The 12,137-nt window shown below is 42.6% G+C and overlaps 1 long non-coding RNA gene across 1 annotated transcript; it reads left to right on the top strand.

Annotated features, from left to right (window-relative positions):
- The first annotated feature begins 166 nt into the window (after nt 1–166).
- LOC133624936 (uncharacterized) lies at nt 167–11,880 on the top strand. Its single transcript, XR_009818200.1, has 4 exons — nt 167–250; nt 5,632–5,698; nt 9,071–9,173; nt 10,398–11,880. It is a non-coding gene; the product is annotated as an uncharacterized LOC133624936 (long non-coding RNA).
- The last annotated feature ends 257 nt before the right edge of the window (nt 11,881–12,137 follow it).

Raw genomic sequence — 12,137 nt, 5'->3', positions numbered from 1 at the left:
CCCCCCTCGGGCCGCCGCCGCTGCGCCAGCACCTCCTCCCCCCTCACACCGCCCCCCGCCTCTCCGCGCTCCCCCTCCCCCGGTGCCGCACAGCCCCCGGGAATCCCTCCGCGCCGGCCCAGCCGGATCTAGCGGAGGGGGCGGGATGTCGGCAGAGCGCCAGCGGCGCGGCGGAAGGATTCCCTCCGCGTCGATGTCGGGACCTCGCCACCGCAACGCGGGGTTCTCCCGACGGGAGGGGGAGCGGAGTGTGGGTGTGGAGGGGACTATTTCTCCTGGCGGCGCAGGGATCCCGGCGGGGAGGGTGCTGTAGCCCTAGTGGTGCTGTGGCCTGCGGTGAGGGGTGGGAAGGGCTGGGCCGCCATGGAGCTGTTGTGTGGGAGAGGGGGCCCGACTGCGGGGCAGTGGCCGGGTGAGGCCGGGGCCGTGGAGGAGGGCCTGAGGGCAGCGCCCGCCAACGACGCCGCAGGGCGGTCACCTTGGTGCTGGGGCGGGGCGCCGGCTGTGAAAGCCGATGCCGGTTGCGGGTGGCGGCTGGCTGGGTCAGAAGCCTTGGCAGGCAAGCAGCTAGGCCGGCAAGCAGGCAGGCAGGCAGGCAGGCAGGCTGGCAGGCAAACAGGCCTGCTCTCCCTCCCTCCCTCGCTCCTTCTCCCCACTCTGGCATGGCTTTTTGGGAACGTTTCAACCCAGTGTCAAATCAGGTTGAGGGGATTAAGAATCCAAGAAAGCCAGCACAAGAAGCTGGCAGTATTGCAGGTAGTTCCTGGTGCTGTGAAGTGTGTGTCAAGTGGTGCTTATTTTTCTTTCTCAATGTGCAAAATAATTTATTTAATTTCATTTATTTAATGTAATTCCAGTGTGGTGTTAAGCGCTCGGGTGTCACCATCCAGTTCATGTCAAAATATCAAGGTTTTAAGAGGAAAAAGAGGCTGAGGTTGATTCCAGATGGAGGCCAAGTTACAGTTACTTAATCTGAGGATGCATTAGTCTGATTTGTTTCTACGCATATACATCTAATGTCATTTAAATGTGTACTAAAGGTATTTAGTGGTAACTTGGCAGTCTGATTTCCTGATGTATGAAGAAAGGTATAAACCATTAAAGTTATTGTTGCTATAAATTGCAGTCAAGTCTCATGTTCCAGCTAAAACAGCCTGATGCAATCCATTACGCTTTGTCACATCTCAGCCATTCTTACCAAACTTTGCCCTGGCAGCCGTCTGCCCCAAGTTGGTTATTTGATTGATTGGTTGTTTTGAGAGCACTAGCTGGAACGGTCCAGCTGTTTTTGTATAGTGAGATTAAGGAAAGATGACTCCTTGTGTCCCTGCTTATGACTACTAAGTGTCCATAGTGTTTACAGTAGAATTGTCACATGATGCAGTTGCATGTTTGCAGGGCACTGCAGTTTCATACTTGTCTTGAAATCAACCCAATATTGCCACACTCTGTGTTTTTTAAAATTTAAATCTCTGATTTATATGTGCTTCCTAGAATATGGTGGGAAAATGCTGTCAAGATTCTTCCTGTTCTGGGAATATTGTAGTCTTTGAAGAAGTGTTTTTGTGACAGCTTTTGGGCAGCTGACCATCAAAAACAGGAGAAAACAAGCTCTGACTCCTATGTGCCCCCTGTTCTCTCTCTTGCTCCTGCAGTTGGAAAGACTAGCAAGGTGAGAGCAAAAGAAGAGTGATTGGCTACCTGCAAGTACCTCAAGAACTGAGGTAAAAGCTATAGTGTGATCTCACATTTCAATGCACACAAAACAGTTATCATAAGAGAAAGCACTCAAAAATCTATGAACCACAGGAAAATATCTTACCAACGTTTGCACTTTTTAGACATAAAATCAATAAGAAAACTTTCAGGACATTGGGCTTTGTTATGTTAGTTTTCCTAAAACTGTTTGAGGCCTTTTAGCTTTCTTTTCTAAGGATGTGAGGTTTGGGCATACGTGAAGCATTATTACTGCATATGTCTGTCAGTTCTCTTAACTGATAAAGCTACTAAAAATTTTAAGAAGCTATTATAGCTTTCAGGAATACTAAGTTGTTAAAAGTGTTGTGAAGGTGATTACCTGAAAGGAAGAAAGATTCCTTGTCAGTATGGTTGAGACGAGAATTGTCTTAAGATCAAGCCCCTTTTTGTTATTTGAATGGCTATTGTCAACATTGCATTTCAGAGATTACATTAAACAGCATAGGCTCACCAAGTCAAGCACTTAAATATTAGCAAATACATGTACTGAGTTTTTTCCACATGCAGTCTTAAAGTTGGCTTGCCTTGGAACATACCTTCTCTTGAACAGAAGTCTTCTTTCTTAAAGTACTCCTCCCCCCGCCCCGTAGTTCCTCTGCCACGCTGAGTATCTAGGTGTTCAAGGATTAGATGTGGCATGCTAAAGCAGACTGTTGTTTATGAGGTGGGTCCTTTATCTGTTGTAAAAACTATATAACTGGAATTAGCATAGACTAACATAAACATATTTATCATTATCCCTAATTTTTCTTTGAAATGTAAGCCATAAAGGACAGTGCTGTAACCAATACATTCAGAAGGTATGACTCAGGCCAGTCTAAAGATTCTTTTTATGAGCTTGCCAGTTTTTAACTTCTCAGAGGTAATGCATTTCTTCTTAAAACTTACTTCCCAAAGTTGTAGTTTTAGGGAAAAAGGTTGTGTTTGAGCAAGAGGGGAAGGATTGCTGGAATGCAAAGTGAATTGCAACAGAAAGGAAGGGAATTAAGGGATGGAGAGATTACAAGTCAAGAAGGTGAAGCAGTTGCTTCCTCCTTTGAACAGAGTTGCTAAAATGCATTAGTAGAAATAGAAGCTTAAAGGGAAACAGCTTTCAGTATCCATGAATTAACTGAGCTTCAAATGCACGTGGCTTGTAAGGTTGCAGGTTTGAAGCCTCTTGCAATCAGCTTTGTCAGAGCAGTTTTTTGGAATTGCTTAAAGACATGCTCTTTGACTGTGGACTCCTGCAATTCCTTATTACCTTGCAGTGAGGCATAATGATAAGTATTAACTGTGGGATGTTGAGCGATGGAAAAGCAAAGCCTGTTTATTAAGAACAAGATAATTTCTTAAACATGAGATGGTTTCACATGCCTGTATTACTGTAGAATCATTGGAAAAGACCTTTAAGACCATCAAATCCACTGGTTAATCTAACAGTGCCATCCCTGCCACTAAACTATGTCCCTGAGTGTTGTGCCTACACAACTTTTAAACAACTCCAGGGATGGTGACTCAACTGCATCCTCACTTCCAACCCTGCAAAGGTGATGGAACAACATTTCCTGGGTGCTGTCTCCAGGCTCATAAAGGACAAGAGGGTCATTAGGAGCAGTCAACACAGCTTTACCAAAGGGAAGTCATGTTTGACCAACCTGATAACCTTTTATGAAGATGTAACCAGGTGGATAGGTGGTGGTAGTGCAGTGGTAGTGCTGTGGATGTGGTTTATCTTGATTTTAGTAAAGCATTTGACACTGTCTCCCACAGCATCCTGGCAGCAAAACTGAGAAAGTGTGGGCTGGATGATCAGGTAGCGAGGTGTATTGTTAACTGGTTGAAGGGAAGAAGGCAGAGAGTTGTGAACAATGGGGCAGAGTCTAGTTGGAGGCCTGTATCTAGTGGAGTCCCTCAGGGGTCAGTGCTGAGACCGGTAGTGTTTAATCTATTCATTAATGACATTGATGAGGGAACAGAGGGCACTGTCAGCAAGTTTCCTGATGATACTAAACTGGGGGGAGTGGCTGACACACCAGAAGGCTGTGCTGCCATTCACTGAGACCTGGACAGGCTGGAGGGTTGGGCAGGGAGAAATCTAATGAAATTTAACAAGGGAGAGCGTAGAGTCTTGCATCTGGGAAAGAATAACCCCATGTACTACTAAAGGCTGGGGAATGAACTCTTAGAGAGTAGTGTAGGGGAAAAAGACTTGGAGTTGCTGGTGGGCAGCAGGACGAGCATGAGCCAGCATCCTGGGGTGTATTAGAAGGGGAGTGGTGAGTAGGTCAAGAGAGGTTCTCCTCCCCTTCTCTTCTGCCCTCATGAGACCTCATCTAGAATATTGTGCCTGGTTCTGGGCCCCTCAGTTCAGAAAGGACAGGGAGCTGCTGGAGAGAGTTCAGCACAGGGCCACCAAGATGATGAAGGGGGTGGAGCATCTCCCTTATGATGAAAGGCTGAGGGAGCTGGGGCTCTTCAGCTTGGAGGAGACTGAGGGATGATCTCATTAATGTTTGCAAATACGTAAAGGGCAGGTGTCAGGAGGAGCCAGGCTGTTCTCAGTGATGTCCAATGATAGGACAAGGGACAATGGGTGCAAGATGGAGCATAAGAAGTTAAAAAAAAACATAAGGAAAAAATTATTCACTGTGAGGGTGACGGAGCACTGGAACAGGCTGCCCAGATGGGTTGTGGAGTCTTCTTCTCTGGGGACATTCAAAACCAACCTGGACGAGTTCCTGTGTGATCTACTCTAGGATGCCCTGCTCTGGCAGGGGGATTGGACTAGATGATCTTTTGAGGTCCCTTCCAACCCTTAAGATTTCTGTGGTACCGTGGGCAGCCTATTCCAATGCTTGACAACCCTTTTGGTGAATAAATTTTTTCTTATATCCATTAGTGCAACTTGAGGCTGATTCCTGTCATCCTATCATATGCTATTGGAGAAGAGATGGACACCCACCTCACGACAACCTCTTTTCAGGTAGTTGTAGAAAGTGACCATGTCTCCCCTGAGCCTCCTTTTCTCTAGGCTAAACAACTCCCAGTTCCCTCAGCTGCTCCTCACAAGAGCTCTAAACTCTTCACCAACTTTGTTCCTCTTTGAGTGCACTCTGGCACTCTTTCTTTGCTTTAGTTTTTGTAGTGCTGTCTTGCAGCTATGGGCTTCAAGAGTCATTTGTTCTCCAAATCTATATGGAATTCTTTTGCAGTTTAGTTAGAATGGTAGAGTATAGACTGTCTGGATAAGGACAGTTATTAGCTTATTCCTGGGAAATCGAGAAAATCGTGTTGCAGTTTCTTTTAGAAGTCTTACAGAACTTGTAAACACCTTTTCTGTGTTTAAGTACCTGCCCCTAGCTGATCAAACCTCTTCTGAAACTTTTGCCAAAATCTGAGACTGTACTGTATGGTGTTGCTGGTTGATATGTTGAATGAAACTGGAAGTATTAGGATTTGGCACTGTACTATTTGGAATTTGTTGCACAGTTGCAGGACTTATCCAAGAACTGGCATAATGGATTAATAGTAATATCCATCCTGTTCGGTACTTTGATCCTGACAGTGGCGAGCAGTAAAGGCTACAGAAAAGCTCATTTTGGGGCAGATGTCATAATCTCCCTTCTTTCTTAGCAAGAAGCCTGTTCTTGGTCTTCTAAAGATTTGTTGAAGGTCTGAAGTGTAAAGCTTGGTGTCTTTTGAAAAAAAAAAAAACAAATTCCATTCTTCTAGATGCGTTTTGAAATGATCTGTTCCACTTTTATGTATTTGTAGATTCTTGTTTCAGTGACTTGCTATAGCAGTGAGTTCCACTGATACTGTGTGATGATTTTTATATTTCTTTTAAAAGAAAAATGAAAATTTTCCAAAATACTCTGTTTTTCTTGACAGGAAGGACAGACATTCCTGATCATCCCTTTCAGTCTCATCACCTCTCTACAGTTAACGTAAATAGCTGGTAAGATGTCCTGTTCACAGAAAGTAGAGATGCTTGAATGTGCAGTCGATTATCCTGACATGCTGTGGGAAAAGCCCGAGTCTAACTGGCCTAACCTTATGTACATAGGCAACTTGGGACAATAAGTCATTTCAGGAAGTCATTGTACAGATGTGGTGGTTTAGTCCTGGTTGGGTGCCAGATACCCACCAAGTTGTTCTATCAACCCCCCCTTCTAAACTGGGCAGGGGAGAGAGAAATGTAACAAGAGGTTCATGAGTTAAGGACTCAACAAATGGCATCATGGGCAAAACAGACTCAGCCTGGGGACAAATAGCTTGATTTATTAATGAAAAATCAAAACAGGGAGATGAGAAATAAAACCAAATCTTAAAACACTTCCCGCCACCCCTCCTTCTTCCCAGGACTTTATTTGCTGCTTCTCCAGTGGCACAGGGGATGGGGATTATGCTCAGTTCATTACAGATGGACTTTGCCGCTGCTTCTTCTCAGGAGGAGGCCTCCTCACACTTCCCAATCCTACACTGTGGGGTCCCTCCCCACAGTCCCTCAGGCAAACTTCTCCAGCGTGGGTCCTTCCCACAGGGAAGCACTTCACTCACTGGCCCAACATGGATCATCCACCGGGAGAACAGCCCTTTGGGAACAGATTGCTTCAGTGTGGATCCCTTACACGATCATAAATCCTGACAGCAAACCTGCTCTCTGGTGTGGGCTTCTCCCTACCCACGAGCTCCCTGGTCCTGCCAGGAAGTTGCTTCAGTATGGGCTTCCCAGGGAGTCACAGCTTCCTTCAGGCATCCACCTGCGCTTGTGAGGAGTCTTCCACAGGCTGTGAGTGGATCTCTGCTCTGCAGGGTCCTCCATGGAGCGCAGGGGAAGGGACTGCTTCATGTTGATCTTCACCACAGGTCACAGAGGAGTCTTTCTTCCAGGGCCTAAGCACTTCCTTCCCTTGCCTTCTCCACAGACCTTGGTGTCTGCAGAGATGTTGTTCTCACAGTCTCAGTCCCTGTTGCTACTGCAGTTTAGCAATAGTGCAGCAACTTATTCCCCTTCTCAAATACGTTAATCACAGAGGCATAACGTTCATCACTAATTGTCCAGGCCTTGGTCAGCTGTGAGGTCCATCTTAGAACTGACTGGCATTAGCCCTATCAGCTACAGGGGAAGATTCTGGCAACGTTTTGTTTAAAGACGCCATCCTTGTAGCCCCCCCCGCTACCAAAACCTGGCCCAGGCAAAATCACTACAACAGACATGGTTCAACTAATATTTTTCTGTACCCTCTTCAAAGCAAATGTTGGTAACCGCTGGCAGGATGTCTTTGAATTAGAACATTGGCATTTGGTATTGTCAGTGAAGATACTCAGTCTGTATGAGTAGCTCAAGTACATGGCTGATATGAGAGCATCTCTGTACAAATAATTTGGGTATAGAGCCAGTTGTTTCTCATAGGAGCAAAAAAAAAGACATTATAACTGTTTGAGAAGCTACTGTGCTTTTACTTTGTCTTCTCTTACTTTTGCATATGGTTATCTAAACTGCTCTTCATAAGACTGTTCAGTGGAAAGTACGTCTCACCTGATTGATACTTGAAGCTGTGCACTTTCATGATGTAATTTTGTAATTGTAATTTTGCTGCTTCTGCATGGCATCTGGATTTTTTGTGGCTTTGTTGTGGATTTTTTTAATGCAAAGCATAACAAGTGTTTTGATTTCATACACTTGATGAAATGTGTGCTAAGCGTATGCTTTTATTCTTTCTGTGAGGTTGTCCACTGCAGTTGTACCTGAAAAGCTGACCATCTGCTGTGAGTTTATAGCTCCCTCCTCTTTTTTTTTTTTCTCCTCCTTTTCCTTGTATGAAGTAACATTACAAAAGGAAGGCACTGTGCAAGATTTTCTCTTTGCAGTTAATAATACTAAACACTCGCTTCCTTGAGAAAAATGTCCCTTAACACATACCAGAATTAAAAAAAATTATGCTGTAGCATGCTGCTGTGTTGTGTGCTTGATCCTGAAAAAGATACAATCTTGCCCCAAACAGCTTACTGTTTAATGAGGATCCAGTCAAGTTCAACCAGCATTAGGAAAAACAAGGGAGAATAAGGAAAACATCATTAATGTGTTAATGTCAACAATCCAGGTAAAATTATTGTAACTCTGTACTGCTCACCCATTTGAGACACAGTGTAGGGGCAGTCTTGAGGGATTTGAATGAACCAAAAGTAGTAGTGTTGAGAACCTTTTTAAAAGTGTTAAACATGTTTGCACGTGGGGAAAAAAGTATAGAGAGTAGTGTAGTAACCAGTAGTGGCAACTTGTTTTGCTTACGCCTTGGACTGTAAGAACATTTTATGCTACAGCATACTGGCATCTCCTGGTAAATTTTGTTCTCCGTAGTTCATCCTCGCCAGCTTTTTGTGCTGTAAGGGTAGGTGGTATAAAGTGGAAAATAACACCGACTGTCTATGACCAAAAGAAAATTCCTAATACATTACAGGAGTTTGTATTTTTACTTTCCATATCATGCTTTCTTTGGACAAGTATATACTGTTTCTTAGAAATGTCTGTGTTAGAGCTATGTTGAATTTTGGAGGTCAGTGTGGCTGTGTAGATACCCAAGCATTATTGCTATCAGATCTTTTCCCACTGTAACTATCGTTTGTCTGACGTAATGATCCACGGTTTAGGAAGGATCAGCAAGAAGTTCCATTTGGAGAATATCTGTAAGAGGGAGTTGTAAACAATAAAAATAGAATTGTTAATTAATTTTTCTGAAATGTGTAATTGTTACTATAATACTATTTCACTAGATTTTTCTAGGAATACAAATGATCCTCTTAAGTGTATTCTGTTAAACTCAGGCAACTCAGCAACAAACAAACAAATCAATATGGCTGTGTCTGGCTCTTTAGGTTGTGTCATATAATGCTTTCAGGAATTACAATTTTCTCTTCTGTCTGAGGCAGATAAAACTAAAAAATAGAAAACTGAAATCCACAGTCTTTCATTTGAGAGTATCTACACCAGGTCCGTCTAAAGTAGAAAAATTCTCCTTGGGAAGATTCACAGTAGTTCTGCCAGTGTTTGTTAAGCCAAGAGGCAAAACAAAAAGCTCATGCTTAAATAACTTCAGGGCAAAAATACTGGATACCACCAGGACCTTGCTATTGTTGGTTTCCACAATAGTTTTTAGAAAAATACCCACTTAAAATTCAATCAGTGGACCTCTTATACTGGAGGTAAGGTTTTTATTTGCTCATATATAGTTCACTATCTTTCCTCTAAATTACATTTCTTTCAGTGAAGGTGGCTTTTATCTTTGGTTTAAGGGTCTACCTAATTAAGACTTGAAATGTGTTACAGATGACCAGGAGACTGGAACATCTTTCTTATGAGGAAAAGCTGTAGGACCTGGAGCTCTTTAGCTTAGAAAAGAGAAGACTAAAAGGGGATCTTATTGATACTAGTAAGTATGTAAAGGGTGGATGTCAGGAGGGTGGGGTGAAGCTTTTTTCTGCAGTGTCCAGCGACAGGACTAAGGGTAATAGACAAAAGCTGGAACACAAGAAGTTCCATTTAAACATAAGGAATAACTATTTTACTGTAAGAGTGAGGGAGCCCTGGCACATGCTGTCCAGGGAAGGTGTGGAGTCTCCTCTGGAGGTCTTCAAAACCCTGCCTGGACACATTCTTGTGCACCCTGATGTAGGTGAACTTGCTTTAGCGCGAGGGGTGGACTAGAGATGGTTGCTAAAGGTCCCTTCCAACCCCTACTATTCTATGATTCTGTAGTCTGGGAGTCTCTTATAAAGGATCTGTGTTAGACATCCAGTGTTAAAAAACAAAGACGTAATGAAGGTTTTGGAGTTGTACTCTGAGCCCACTGTTAGAGACCCACTCCCTACAGACGCTGTGCAACTGCCCAGGGCAGCTTTGATAGGTAATGCTTCTGCCAGTGTTTCATGCGCAAACACTCACTTCTAGCAAGCATGTGTCTCAGCCCATCTGCACATTTCCTAACTTCACCTTTGTGCAACACCATGCAGGTTGGCTAGGTAGCTGGAGATAATGTTTGCACATTATGATGCATCTTTTTAAAAGAATGATCTGATATTTCACTGTACTGGGTGACTTCTTACAGAAGCTGTTGTATCAGTTAACTGATAACAGTCACTGGAGGCACAAAGAGGAACCTTGTTCTATTTGTTTAAACTCTTTGAATTTCATACAGCATCTCTATTCATATACTGAATATCTTTAAAATGTGAGCTCCTTATGGACCTGGCAGTGGCTGAGCTGAGTATATTCTAAAAAAATGAACCAAAATTAGAGAAGACATAAAAACCCCAAAACAAGTATCCAAGTGTTAACAAAAATCAATAGCTTATCAGGCTTTAGGGTCAGGTGATATTAGTCACTAGGCTTAGGCACCAGCCCAGTGCTGATAAAGAGCCTGGAAGAAATGCTCTTAAGATACAATCAAACTTAGAAAATTAGGTGTTTTTTTTTTTTTTGCAGTGCAACTGCAGGAGATAATAGTAAGAGATTAGTTAGAATGAGAAAATCAGTAATCACTAAATTTTGAAAAATGGCAGTGCTAAGCTACTTGCAAAGCGTTTGTGGGGTTTTTTCTGTTTTTTTTTGGTTTTTTGGTTCTGTTTTTTTGTTTTTTTCTGTTTTCTCTTTACAGATTTGTGCTCCTGAGTTGTTTGACTACTTCTGCGGATCCCTCCCACTGTCAAAGAGCGCAACAAAGTTCTGTCTACTGCGAGTAATTCAGGCTGTTGACAGGAAGATCATTAAGTGGGAAACACGTGATGAAATATTAGGCTTGTTAAAAGTTTGAAATGAAGTGAGTTTGTTGAAGAAAATGAAAGGCATGAAATTAAGAATTTGGTTTGCTTTTTTCTTCCTTGTAGGGTTTCTTTTTTTTTTGGAAGGGAGGTTTGCTTCTGTCTATTGGCAAACTTTCTAAACCTTTAATAGTACAAGGAGCAGATAAGGTCAGTAAAGTTGTGAGATAAGAGATTGACTTTATAAAATATACAACTCCAAACCAGGAATTCTAAGCATATGTAAGGGAAAAGCTCTGAAATACAAGCATCTTGCAAGAACCTTATTTGCTGTGTTGAGTATACTTTCATACTGCTTACTTTTTGAGGTGTGTTTCTCAGAGAGGCCACTGTAAAAGAGGCACTAGCAGTCTCTTTACAGCTGTCAGCCTCACGGGTAGGATGCTTCTGTCCAGAGAATAAGCAATGAGGTTTTTAAGATTATTCTGCTTTTTAAATTTAAGTATAGAATTTAGGCTGTATATTACTATCTGAGGAGTTTAACTCCTTGTTATTTAGGAATTCTTCCTTAAATTGTTACATTCTTGGAAACTGCTGTGACTGCAAGGTTTGCTCAGAAGGCTAATCACATGATTTAGATCAAGGGAAATGGTTAAAAGGGGATGTTTTAGGGTCAAAGTAGGGGAAAAAAAGATGGAAGATCTTCTAGGAATTTTGTTGTTTTCCTTTTCTTTTTTTTTCCAAAACTGAGCCTAAAGTAGCTTTGTACAGCATATTATGAAAATGTATAGTTAAAAGTGGCTTTTAAAAAAAATATTGCCAAATCAGGGGCTACTGGACCACAGCTGTGAGATAAACGTGCAGTCAGTAGCACCACAGTAACAGAGCTTTGATACTTAAAGAAAGCTTGTCAGAACTCTGTGTTCCTAGGCTTATTGTAGGCAAGGCATGCAAATAAAATTATTTATTACCATTACTTTGTGGAGGGCCCTGCAGTCTGCTAGAATTCAAGCAAGCTTCACCTAAGGTGCATCATTTTACTGGTTTTTATATTGACCCAGATATAGGAAAACTGAAGCCAACTGATGTACACCATAAAGATATTAACAAAAACCCCTGCCAGACCTGGAACCAAGGGAAACTGTGGTTAATATATTTTCCTCCTCTGAGTAATAACTGAGTAATAACAGGGTCTGAGACTTTGCTCTGAGACTGGGAGACATCAGGAGCAGGGTGGGATGGGATTGAGCCATGAAAGTTAGGTAGAGACACCTGCAGGGGCAATGCTGATAGTAGCTAATATCCCAGTTGGGATGTGTGGGGATTTGTTTTGTGTTCAGTTGTGTTGTGTTGTGTTTTGCTTTCCTAACTCTGGAAGAACAGCATGCCACCTCCTGTTGAAATACATGGGAGATGGATATACTGTCCAAATAGGGAAAATTTGACAATGCCCTTTAGAGCTATTCTAAGAAGGAACAGTCCTTTCCTACTAGCCCACACTCCAAATGTTAGTCTGCAGCCAGTCTTTTATTTATGTATCTCTCTCATCAGTTTTATTTTGAGATTTTTCTCTTCCACTCAGAACATAGCATTTTTTAGTTATTTGTCCATTTTTGTTACCCGTAAAAAGTCTGGAG

This window comes from Colius striatus, chromosome 2 (assembly GCF_028858725.1).
Source record: "Colius striatus isolate bColStr4 chromosome 2, bColStr4.1.hap1, whole genome shotgun sequence".
Classification (NCBI taxonomy): Eukaryota; Metazoa; Chordata; class Aves; order Coliiformes; family Coliidae; genus Colius; species Colius striatus.
The sequence above is the reverse complement of the archived record's forward strand: the minus strand, read 5'-3'. Positions and strand labels throughout refer to the sequence as shown.